This window comes from Diachasma alloeum, unplaced genomic scaffold (genome assembly GCF_001412515.2).
Source record: "Diachasma alloeum isolate Michigan unplaced genomic scaffold, Dall2.0 Dall_scaffold_00831, whole genome shotgun sequence".
Classification (NCBI taxonomy): domain Eukaryota; kingdom Metazoa; phylum Arthropoda; class Insecta; order Hymenoptera; family Braconidae; genus Diachasma; species Diachasma alloeum.
In genome coordinates, this window is record NW_021680958.1 from 88650 (window position 1) to 101700 (window position 13051).

At 38.8% G+C, this 13051-nt stretch overlaps 1 protein-coding gene across 2 annotated transcripts in view; it reads right to left on the reverse strand.

The window, feature by feature from the left end:
- LOC107044878 (protein virilizer) overlaps positions 1-13051 on the reverse strand; it is a 65923-nt gene that overhangs the window by 39150 nt on the left and 13722 nt on the right. The gene's annotated exons all lie outside the window — the stretch shown is intronic.

The following is a 13051-nucleotide window of genomic DNA, read 5'->3' on the forward strand; positions in this document are numbered from 1 at the left end:
ATGGGTCGCTAGCAAATGAGGCCGACTGTGATGAGAAATCTAGCGAAAAAGTCACAAACTTACAAGCCATAGATCATAGGAGTTCGGATAATTACAGCAAAGGTAATAAATCCTCTCAGAATTCAAAAACTTTAACTCGACAGAGACTTGAACAAAATCTTGATCACTTTAGCAAGACCGAAAAGATTACTAAAGTCGCGGGTTTTCAAAATGATCAGGTGAAGTAGGATCGACGTACATTCGATTAAAGTAAAATGTTTTGTTACAATTGTGGGCGATATGGACATGCCACGCGCTATTGTACTGATGAACGTCAGATGGTTTGTCCTGCTTGCCGGCAGTCGGGACACGACAATCGAAGTTGTTCTATATTCGGGAAACGAGAAAAGCCCTCTATAACTTCCCCTCTAGTTACTGAAATCAAGGGCATGAAAGAGGGGGCAACTCCAGTCTCAACTGTTCGAATCAATCAAATTAAGGACCTTGAGGAAATAGAAGTCATAAATGAATTGAATGAACCTCATGGCACCGATCGGGAATTATTCACATTGAATGTAATCGATGAAGGTGACGATAACTCTGACATGACAGACGATGACTTGGAACGGAACGGACCGATAACCGTCGACACTCGTCAAGTTCATGATGCAACATCACACAATCTATCGACATTGACAATCAACACGAAAGGAAATTCCAATCTTGGACTCAGTCGTGAAAAGAAGACGGACGTATCCTATGAACACTGGCGACCTCCCGGTTGACCAACGCACGCGGTATATAAATTAGCTCAGCGTAGAATATATTGCAAGGGCAAAGGTCTTAGAGAACCGACGGAAACCGCAAAAATTTCTGTCGAAATTTCAATCTTTGGAGAAAAATTCGTGGAATAATCGATAGTGGCGCGGAGAGATCATTCATGAGCGAAACGACTTACGATCGGGTAAAGCATCTCCAAGCGAAGGAGTTAACTGAGGATGGATCATCCTCGGCAGGTGTGCGATTGGAAAATCAATCGCTGGTGAAGACACTAGGTTATGCAGGATTCATAATCGATATAGGTGACATAGGTGGACCGCAATGGTTCAATATCATGTCAAATTTATCGGGAGATCGTATCCTCGGTATGGATTTTTGGTTAAATTTCAAAGTCTCGATTGATCCATTTTCTCGAACGTGGACTCTAGCAGGTAGTGAATACACTTATCCATTATCTCATCGCTACACCATTCCCACAGAATTACGTGCACTTTCGATCGATGAATCTAGCAAACTTGAACAGTTCTTGAATGAGGAATTTAGTAAAATCGATAAAGAGGGCACCGGAGTCACTGACCTCATTGCCCTCATTGAATTAAATGATCCTACCCCACATCGACAAAAACCTTACCGACGGAGTGAGGCGATAAGAAAGTTACTGACGAGGAAACCGATCGATTACTCAAAAAAGGGTATATTACTTGGGCCGAGACAAACGAATGGGTTTGTTCTCCTGTCATTGTGCCGAAAGCTAACGGTGGACTTCGTTTTTGCATTAATTATAAACCTTTGAATAGACAGACTAAAAAGCCAGCCTATCCCCTCCATAACATGTGATCAATTTTGTCTAAATTGCATCAAGCAAAGATCATCTCAACGCTCGATATGAGCGAAGCTTTTCATCAAATTCCCATGGAAAAGAAAAGTCGTAAATACACTGCATTTGTAGTTGAGGGAAAGGGATTGCTGGAGTGGGTGAGAATGCCATATGGTCTCAGGGGAGCTCCATCAACATTCCAGAGATTGACGGACATCTTAAAACGCAAATTCAAAGATAAATTGACAGAACAAAATTTACCAAGTAACTGGGGAGATCAGGTATTCACCTATCTCGATGATTGGAATATAGTAAGTCAAGATCTTAAGGAGCATATGCAAATATTATCGATCGCATTTGAAGCCCTGCGCGAAGTAAAATTGATCATTAAGGCCCGGTTGGACGGATTTTTGCCCGACATGTCCCTAGAAAAGTTCCCAGAAAGTTGTCGAAAAAAAGCATTTTAGATGCAATGTTATTATGACTGTATTGTTGACTAAAAAATCTGATTTTTGAAACAAAAATCAGATAATTTATTCCGCTTGACCGCTAATTGGTTCTGGAGGGGGGAAAATGAGTTCATATATTTTTAATATTACTTAGAAAATAACCAAAAAAAAAACACCACCGTCCCCCCCTAGTCAAGTCACACTAGCGTGACACCCTGTTAATATGGCGAGGATAATTATCAAAAATAAAAACACAAATTCCAATTTTCTCAGACACTGCACACTCCGGAGACCCAATTAGCAGCCCGTGAACTACTTTTTACTATTTTCCGCGAGTTGTTCCGAAGCAATTAGACGCCGCTAATTCCCATAAAAGACTTGTAAGTAAATGAGGCGATCAGCTGTCGCCATACTGTTTCCCTCAGTTACACTGGAATTTGTCAGATGACGCCACCGAAACCCCCGAATCTCTGCGTACGGAAATGAGAATTGTCGAGGGGATAGCTCAGGAGTGTAATACAATGAGGGCCCACGGGTACCAAGCATTCGTGCACCTCACTCCCACTCGTGGAAATGGAGCAACACTCCGTATTCCACCATCCTATAACCACCACAATAATAATAATAATAATAATAATAATAATAATTGTCAAAAACAAAACAAAAACAAAACAAATGAAAACCACCGTATTTGCGCTAAATTTCGGAAAAAGCTCCAATATAGAAAATTTGAGAAAATTCGCCGATTCTCTAATCAAAAATCCGATTTTCAAAAACAAAAAAATCCAACTCTCCATTCGCAAAAAAAGTTCTCACAAATTCTCAAAATTTACTCACACCTTTTTTTTAGAGTTGAAAATAGGATTATTGATTCTGAATAATCTCGCAATCTAATCTCAAGCTTTTCTGAGAGTTGAGAACTGGATTTTTTTTTTGACAATGGCATTTTTGAGTCTTAATTATCTCTCAATTTATTTTCACATTTGCATTTTGAAAAGTGAATTTCTGATTTTCAATTGTCTTTCAATTTACACTCAACTTTTCCACAGAGTTGAGAATTGGGTTTTTTTAAATAAGATTCAGATAGAGCTGCGAATGCATTACATGACCCATAATATGACGGTCATGTGACCATCATTGATGGTCATATGACGAGACGTTTTCCACAATTGTCACAATTTCTCCACTCTTCTATGACCGTCACAATTGGCCAAGAAAAAATGACAGTCATTTTTTATCGATACAGATGCGAGCTCATTTTTTTATTATCAATTTAATCAAAATTACGGTCATTTTCCATCTATCTAGAGATGAAGCTATTTTATTTATGACAGTCACGAATTAGGAATGAGTTTGACCGTCATTATGTATCCATATAGATGGTTTGACAACAATTTGCTTAGAAATTATTTGTGACGATCATTTGTAGTTACAACATTTGTGCGTCACATGACCGTTATTTTTTGGTCACATGACGCGATCTCAAAAGTGACTGTCATTTTGCATCTCCAATTCAGAATCATTGAAAAGCAACAATGCTATTTTCAAAAGCAAAAAAATCATATTTTCATTTCTCAAAAAAGTTGAAAGTAGATTGAGAGATAATTGAAGATCAAAAATTCATTTTTGAAATACAAACCGGAGAATTTTTTCAGAGTTTTTAGAAAACTGGATAATTTCCTCCAATTTTTTATAAAAACGCAGAATTTTTGCAAATTCTTTAATAAACTGGAGAATTTTCTCGAAAAATGAAGAATTTTGTCGAATTCTCTAGAAAACCGGAGGATTCCCCCGAATTTATTATAAAATCGATGAATTTCATCGAATTTTCTAGATAACCGTAATTCTTCCGAACTTATTAGAAAATCGGCGAACCTCGTGCAATTTTGTATAAAATCGGAGAATTAGCTTGAATTTTCGTGAATTTTTTAGAAAATCGGAGAATTTCCTAAAACGTTCCCAAAAACCCAATAATTTTCTCGATTTTTTTAGAAAACTGGAACATTAATTCAAAATTTTTAGAAAATTGAACAATTTTTCCCATTTTTTTTTGAAAATCGACGGATTTTCTCGGAAACCGGAGAATTTCCTGGAACGCTCTCGGAAACTTGGCTCTTGCGGACCAAGTTGAGAGTTGGACTCTGGATAATTTCTGGTTTTTGAGACAAAATTCAGGGTTAGTTGAAAGTTGGAGTGACGAGGCGTAAAATTCTTTTTATGCCAGTCGCCCTCTTTACTATCAATTTTACTATCGGGATTGAAAATTTGATTTTTGAATTTCGATTCTCAGGTATCTCTGAATGTACCCTCAACTCTTTTGAGAGATGAGAGTTGGATTTTTGGTTCTCAATTGTCTCCCAATCTACTCTCAGTGAATTGAGAGTTAATTGAAAATCAAGAATCCAATTCTCAACTTTTTTGAAACAATTGAGAAGTAATTGAGAATAAAAAATCCTATTTTCAGTAGTAATACCACTAGTGCTTCAAAATTATCGGATATTTAAAATTATTCGGATTGTGTCAAATTTTGCAGGTTTAAAATCTCGAGTACTAAGCACGAGGGATTTTTCTGCAAAATTTGACACACTCGTTCCTAGGTAACGAAGCTATCGCAAAATATCCGTTCAATTTTGAAGCACGAGTGGTATTTGACGGATTATTTTTCCACTCGGATTTCGGCCAAGCAGAGTGCAATGAACAGCATCCGGATACATTTACACAGCCATACATTTATAACCCACTTTTTTGTTTATCTGTCACACAGAATATTAAACGTGAAATGCGTTGAAAGATGAGAATTATTTGAAAAGCTACTAGTGAATTGCCGTCGGAAATTGTTTAGAAATTTGCGAAATATAACTGTTTGACAGCCTCAAATGCTGCGCTCTGATTGGCTGAAATCCGAGTGAGAAAAATAATCAACATTCAAATCTCAAAAAGTTTTTGAGAGAATTCTCCGATTCTTTGAAACATTCGAAGAAATTCTCCAGTTTTTTAGAAAATTCTAGAAAATGCTGGGGTTTTCTAGAAAGTCACGGATGAAAAAATTTAACCCGCAATTACTCGCTCAATGAGCGCGGCGCCGCCTGTTTTTGTCTATTTATATTTTAGTGTTTCTTGACGCTCAAAAATCCTGAAAAATTAGAGTTCCTAGTTCAATTTTTTCATTGAGCGTTGGCATTGTCTGTTTTTTTTCGAAAAATTTGTTTAGCTACAAAAAAAAATGTCGAACGAACAGGAAAATGCGCCGCGTCGCTCCGCCCGGTGCGAGTGAATCTCTGTCGACCACTCGAGCGAGCTACATTTACAGCTTCATTCACTGCCACATTTGAAAGGCGCACGTAGCGGTAGGCGCCGACGTGGCAACAGCGCGCTCGGTTTACTCCAGCGGCGCTGCGCTAACCCTGCGATGAACGAAGGCTGGCGGGCGAGCGCGAGTGATCGAGGGATAATAGAAATATTTACCTAGCGAATTGGTTACAAAATTCTATTGGATATCTATTGAACTCTCAATTAGTTTTTGGCCGATTCTATTGAGATGTTTAACAAAAAATATTCAGCAGTAATACCACGAAACCTTCAAAATTGTCAGATATTTCCTGATTGTTTTGTTACGTAGCAACGAGAGGGAGAAGTTTTGCAGATTAAAATCCCGAGCGCGCAGCGCAAGGGATTGTTGTACAAAACTTATCTCGATCGTTGATACGCAGGAAAATATGAGGGAAATGTCCAATTAATTTTGGAGGTCGAGTAGTATTCGACGGATTATTTTTGGTAATCGGGTCCTTCCCAAACCGACTCATTTTGACTTTTTTCAAGACTTTTTTTCACTCCACAGAATAATATTTGACAGTTATTTGGTTAGAAAAACAATTGCAGAGCTAGAGGGAAATTATCAAAAGCTAGGGGGTAATAACCGCTGTAATTTTAATTGGGAAGTACTTCATGCTATTGAATACTGAACTCTGATTGGCCCAGGGAAGGCCAGATCCGATTACCAAAAATGATCAATAGAAAAAAATCCGACTCTTAATTTTCAAAAAAATGGAGTCGATTGAAAGACAATAGAAAATAATAAATGCAACTGTCAACTATAAAAAAAAGTTGAGAGTAGATTCAGAGATAGTTAAGAATCAAAATTCCAAAATCAAATTTTCATTTCTGAAAAAAGTTGATTGAAATTGAAGAAGTCACTAAAAATAACAAATCCAATTGTCTGTTTTAACCTGTCAGTAGGCGCGCTATGAGCGATTTCCTCACAAAAATTTCCACTCAATAGGAAATATACCCTAAAACCGCAATTATGTTGCTGAATTTTTTTTATATGCCTCAAGTAACTTCTAGTTGACTCTCGTGGTGATAAAAGTCATCTATTGGTCAGGGTTGAGTATAAAATAGTACATTACATGCCCGAGCCTTGGAAAACAGATCTGTAGTGAAGTGGTAAAACGAGGTAACTGCATTTTTTTCGAAATTTGTTCTATTGCACCAATCACATTGTAATATTGATCTGCAAGTGCTAACAGAAGGGCTTGGTCTAAAAATAATATTTTATGGGGTTACATGAAAAATAAAAAAAGAGATATGTGCGAGTTTCAATTTTCTATCAATGCAATTGGAGGTAAGTTGACATAACTCCCATAATTGGGAGGACCTAGAGGAGGTAACTTCACTTATCTCCATGTAAACGTCACAAAGGTCGCTAGGGGCAGGGTCAAATAAGGGTCAGGAGTTGAGCCTTATCCTCTTTCCTTCAAGAGGAAATCCATAGTAGCTTTTTCTACGTTTGGGGTACTTGAAAAATTATTTTTCTTCATTTTTCCAGATTTTGTCGGTGGCCCTATATGAAGATATTATTTTCCTTTCTTTCTTAGTTTTTTTTCTTCTTTCAATAATTCAAGTTTTATCCATCCGATTTTGATTTATTAAGCGTCAAAATTTTCCATTTTTACATTCCATAAGAATACTAAAATCGGATTGGTAGAACTTGAATTAATGAAAAATGAAAAAAAAAGAAAAATGAAAGAAAAAACATCTTTAAATTGGGTCACCAAAAAAATCTGGAAAAATAGAGAAAAATAGTTTTTCAAGTTTCCCAAACAGAAAAAGCCACGGATGGATTTCCTCATGAAGGAAAGAAGGTAAAGGTCAACTCAAGACCCTAATTTGACCCTCTCCCTAGTGACCCTCGTGACGTTTGACCCTCCCCCTAATGACCCTCATGACGTTTGACCCGCTAGTGACTCTCGTGACCTTTGACTCTCCCTCTAATGACCCTTGTGACGTTTGACCCTCCCTCTAGTGACCCTCGTGACGGTTGACTCTTCACCTAGTGACCCTCGTGACGTTTGACGTTCCATCTAATCACCCTCGTGATGTTTGACTCTTCCCCTAGTGACCCTTGTGACGTTTGACCCTCTCCCTCTAATGACCCTCGTGACGTTTGACCCTCTCCATAATGACCCTCGTGACGTTTGACTCTCCCTCTAGTGACCGCCGTGACCTTTGACCCTCGTGACCCTCGTGAGGTTTGACCCTCCCCTTAGTGACCCTCGTGAGGTTTCACTCTCCCCCTAGTGACCCTTGTGACGTTTGATCCTTCCCTCTAATGACCCTCGTGACGTTTGACCCTCTCCCTAGTGACCGCCGTGACCTTTGACCCTCGTGACCCTCGTAAGGTTTGACCCTCCCCTTAGTAGTTTTCGTGACGCTTGACCCTCCCATTAGTGACCCTCGTAACGCTTGACCCTCCTCTTAGTGACCCTCGTAACGTTTGACCCTTAGTGAAATTTACATACTTCATGTGCTAAGTCAACATATCTCTTTTTTTTGTGATAACCCAACGAGTTAAGTCAACTTGACTCTCCACACAGAATTAAAATTTGGAGGTAACTACTTAAAACTGCGTAAAGGATTAATTCCGCAATTTTATAATAATAGGGTAAAAAGTTAAAGGACAGTAGAATAAAGATTCGGCGTCATTTGTACTAAATTTCCCACTATCGATGACATAGCCTTTTTTTTTGCTCTCCTGTAAAATTTCATTTTATGCACTTACCTCATTTTACCACTTCACTACAGAGATCATCGTCTCCCACGTGCAAGATTGTCTTCCGCGCCTTCGGCGCGGAAGGCAAGCACGTGGGGGGGTGTGATATGTTTTCCATGGCGAGGTGTGTATATTTATTTTCGTGTCGAGGGACCTGCAAACCTGGACCTGGACCTGGGTTTTTCAGGTCCCGTGACACGAAAATTAATTTTCAGGTCCCGTGATACGAAAAGAATATTTTCTTCGGCTCAGTCGAAATTTTGTACGTGTTACGGGTACGGGGCTCGTGCCGCAGAACGCCGAACAGCGCCGCCTATGGCGATATTTGGCTCTATTATTGCGAGAAGCCGATGAGCGATTCCCTCATCGCACGTCTCAAGAACGGTAGTGGAACCGCGCACCTACTGACAGGTTAAAAAATCGATAGTAAAGAGATCGGTTTGCATAAAATGTATTTTTGGCCTCGTCACTCCGACTCTCAACTGACTCTCAATTTTCTCTCAAACAGGAAATTATGGAGAGTCCAAATATCAACTTGGTCCATCCCTATAATTTTCTCGAAAACAGGAAAATTTTCTTAGAATTTTCTCGAAAACCTAAGAATTTTCCAAAACGTTCTCGAACACCTTAGAATTTCCTCGATTTTTTTTTGAAAATTATAGATATTATAATAGGAGAGCGTGGGGCAATATGGACGCCAGATTTAAATAATGAGTTGAACTCGATCAAATCTACTCTTCCGACTTCATTTGAAGGTCATAAAAGCCAACAGATTCTCATAAGAGTGCGTCGTAAGAAAAATCCGCCTATTGGTTTATCCCAAGCAGCACAGTTCTGGAGGGTATCTGCAAGTATACTAAAAAGGCTGTCTAATGTCTGTCCAAAAAGATAACTTGTGTCTAGAAGTTACCTAGAAGTTAACTAAAAGTTATCGTATGACTGCAAGATACCTTTTGGACGGACATTAGTCGGCCTTTTTGGTATACTTTCAGATATCTTTCGCAAGGTTTGCTACTTGGGATGGTGATTTCCTCTGTGAGTAGAAAAGTAGTCATCTTACAAATTTCACAAATGGACAAAAGGTCAGATGTGTAGGGCATGCAATTGATAATTAAAAAAGAATTAATAATTTCAAAGTTATGTCAAGAGTAAAACAGGAAATTCAAAGTTACTTTATATTTCAAACTTCAATGGAAAATTTAATAGAGTCGAAGTTTGTTAATATCTTTCCCAACTCGAATTTTTTTTTATAAAAAGATACCCACACGATTCTGTTGGAAAATGTCTTTTAAAAATTTTCTTTATTTTTGGATAGAACCAAATTTTTCGGATATCCATTTTAGCCCACTCTTGAATAATTTCTCAGTTGTAGACTTTGCCAAGAAGCAATTTTTAAAAATCAATTATTGAAAATGTTTTGAGTGTTCATTTTAGTCCCGCCCATACAGATTTATCAGGTGTCCATAATGCCCAATGAAACGATTTTCAAAAATTTGAATTTTGAAAAAAAAAAAATTTCGCAAATTTTTGAGTGTCCATTTTACCCCGAATATCCATATTACCCCACCCCCCTCTAATTTATTCGAAAACCAAAGAATTTTACTAGAATTTTCTCGAAAACCTATGAATGAACTAGGACTGTCTCGAAAACCCAAGCTTTTTTGGAATTTTCTAGAAAACTGGAGAATTTCTTTGAATTTTCCAGAGAATAGGAAAATTTTTGCGAAAACCTAAAAATTTTCTCGAACGTGCTCGGACACTGTAGAATTTCCTCGAATTTGGTTTGAAAACTCTAAATATCCATATAATTTTTTCAAAAACTGGAGAATTTTCCAGAATTTTGTTAAAAACCGGAGAATTCTCTCGAAAATCGGAAATATTTCTCGAAAACTTCATGAGAAACATGAGAACATCTACCGGAAAAAATAAAAACGAAGAGAATAAGAAACAAAAATTGCGAGGCCCTTTCCAAGCCCCCCTTTTATGTCACCCTGGTTTCCTGCCATTCCCGCAGTTACCGACATAGCTATGGTTCGGATAAAGCTTCTTGCTTTGACCGCAATGTGGGGGGGTGTAAAATCGCCACTCGAGAAAAAAATCCCTCCATGCGGGCCTTAATCGCGAAAAAAGTAGCTTCGCATGTAGGGAAGTTAAATTTCTAGGTTATATAATCGATGAGCACGGGATGCGTCCCCACCCGGAAAAGATTCAACCGATCCTCGATTTCCCTGTTCCAAAAGATAGGACCCAATTGCGACAGTTCAATGGACTCGTCAATTGGTATCACTGGCACTTGAAAGACATTGCAATAGTTCAGGGACCTCTAAATAAATTAACTAGCCCTAGAACGCGTTGAATTTGGACCGATGTTGAACAAAAATCCTTTGATCAAGTAAAACAAGCACTTGCAGAAGCACCGCGATTATACGTCCCTATTCCAGGTCAGCCATTCGTACTTTATACCGACGCGAGTGATTTCGGTTTAGGTGCAATTCTAGTCCAGCGAGATCCAACAACAGGTCAGGAGAATTTGATCGAAGTATTGAGTCGACTGCTGCGAGGCGCGGAGTTTTATTATACGATCACGGAAAAGGAGTGCCTGGCAGTGGTCTGGTCCGTGGAAAAGCTGAGATGTTACCTGGAAGGCATGCCTTTCAAGATCGTAACAGATCATCAAGCTCTCTAATGGCTCCACGGGTTGAAGAATCCGATCGGTAGGCTCGCACGCTGGGCAATATACTTGTATCAGCACGACATGACTGTAGAACACAAGCGAGGTACGACGAATGAAGCACCCGATGCGCTTTCGCGGATGTTTGACGTAGACATCGATGCTCTAGGTTGGGAGGAAACAGTCGAAGAAGCGAGGCGAAGCCGTATTCAGTTGAATACTATTTGCGATCAGGACTGGTACCAAACCAAGTTCAATTTAGGTCGAAAACACCCGGACAGGTTCACAGAGTGGAAGATCGAAAATGAAGAATTATTCTATTACCGTCCAGATTACGAGAAAGCGTTGATCGATGATGAAAACCCCTGAAAATCATGACTTACCATAAGCAGGTCACCTAGGTAGGGAGAAAATGATCGCGCGAAATCAGTCAAAATTATTACTGGCCAGGTATGACTAGGGACCTAAAAGCCTATGTTGACGAGTGCGAGATAAGCTCCGTCAAGTCAGGCAGCCAAGGTGCTCGGATCGACTCGGTCAATAGCTCGAAATTACATGCTTTCTATAAGCTTTTTTTCTGTGCAAACCAAAAATTTTCTGCTGAAATATTTTGGGCGTAAAATCGATTTTTCGGATTTGGGCGTTAAGCTAGGCGGCCAAGTCATCAGAATTGGCTTGAAAACCACGCTGAGATATCTTTTGATTTATAAGCTAATTTCCTGTGTTGAGAAAGCCATGAAAATGCCCATTTTTCCGGGAAATCCCATATGGGCTGGAAAATGGGCAAATTCAAGGTCATCGCATGGGCCTGCTGTCTGGCCCAGATTTATCAGCTATTTATAAGCTAATTTTCTGCGCGAAGCAAAAATTTTCTGTCCAAATATTTTGGGCCAAAAGCCAAACTCGAGGATTTGGGCATCTACCTAATCGCTCAATTTGTCAAAATGGGCTAGAAAATCAGCCTGAAGTATCTTCTGATTTATAAGCTAATTTCCTGTGTTGAGAAAATCATGAAAATCCCCATTTTTCCGGGAAATCCTATATGGGTTGGAAAATGGGCACATCCAAGTTTATTACATAGGCCTGCTGTCTGGCCCAGAATTATCAGCTATTTATAAGCTAATTTTCTGTGCGAAGCAAAGATTTTCTGTTCAAATGTTTTGGGCCAAATTTCAAACTTAATCGCTCAATTGGTCAAAATGGGCTAGAAAATCAGCCTGAAGTATCTTCTGATTTATAAGCTAATTTCCTGTGTTGAGAAAATCATGAAAATCCCCATTTTTCCGGGAAATCCTATATGGGTTGGAAAATGGGCACATCCAAGTTTATTACATAGGCCTGCTGTCTGGCCCAGAATTATCAGCTATTTATAAGCTAATTTTCTGTGCGAAGCAAAGATTTTCTGTTCAAATGTTTTGGGCCAAATTTCAAACTTAATCGCTCAATTGGTCAAAATGGGCTAGAAAATCAGCCTGAAGTATCTTCTGATTTATAAGCTAATTTCCTGTGTTGAGAACATAATGAAAATCCCCATTTTTCCGGGAAATCCTATATGGGCTAGAAAATGGGCACATCCCAGGTCATTACATACGCCTGCTGTCTGGCCCAGAATTATCAGCTATTTATAAGCTAATTTTCTGTGCGAAGCAAAAATTTTCTGCTCAAATATTTTGGGCCAAATGTCAAACTTAATCGCTCAATTTGTCAAAATGGGCTAGAAAATCAGCCTGAAGTATCTTCTGATTTATAAGCTAATTTCCTGTGTTGAGAAAATCATGAAAATCCCTTTTTTTCCGGGAAATCCGGGAAAATGGGCACATCCCAAGGTCACTCCATAGGCCTGCTGTCTGGCCCAGAATTATCAGCCATTTATAAGCTAATTTTCTGCGCGAAGCAAAAATTTTCTGTCCAAATATTTTGGGCTAAAAGTCAAACTCTAGGATTTCGGCGTCTACCTAATCGCTCAATTTGTCAAAATGGGCTAGAAAATCATCCTGAAGTATCTTCTGATTTATAAGCTAATTTTCTGCGCGAAGCAAAAATTTTCTGTCCAAATATTTTGGGCTAAAAGTCAAACTCTAGGATTTCGGCGTCTACCTAATCGCTCAATTTGTCAAAATGGGTTAGAAAATCAGCCTGAAAAATCTTGTGATTTATAGGCTAATTTCCTGTGTTGAGAAAATCATGAAAATTCCCATTTTTCCGGGAAATCCTATATGGACTGGAAAATGGGCACATCCAAGGTCATTACATAGGCCTGGTGTCTGGCCCAGAATTATCAGCTATTTATAAGCTAATTTTCTGTG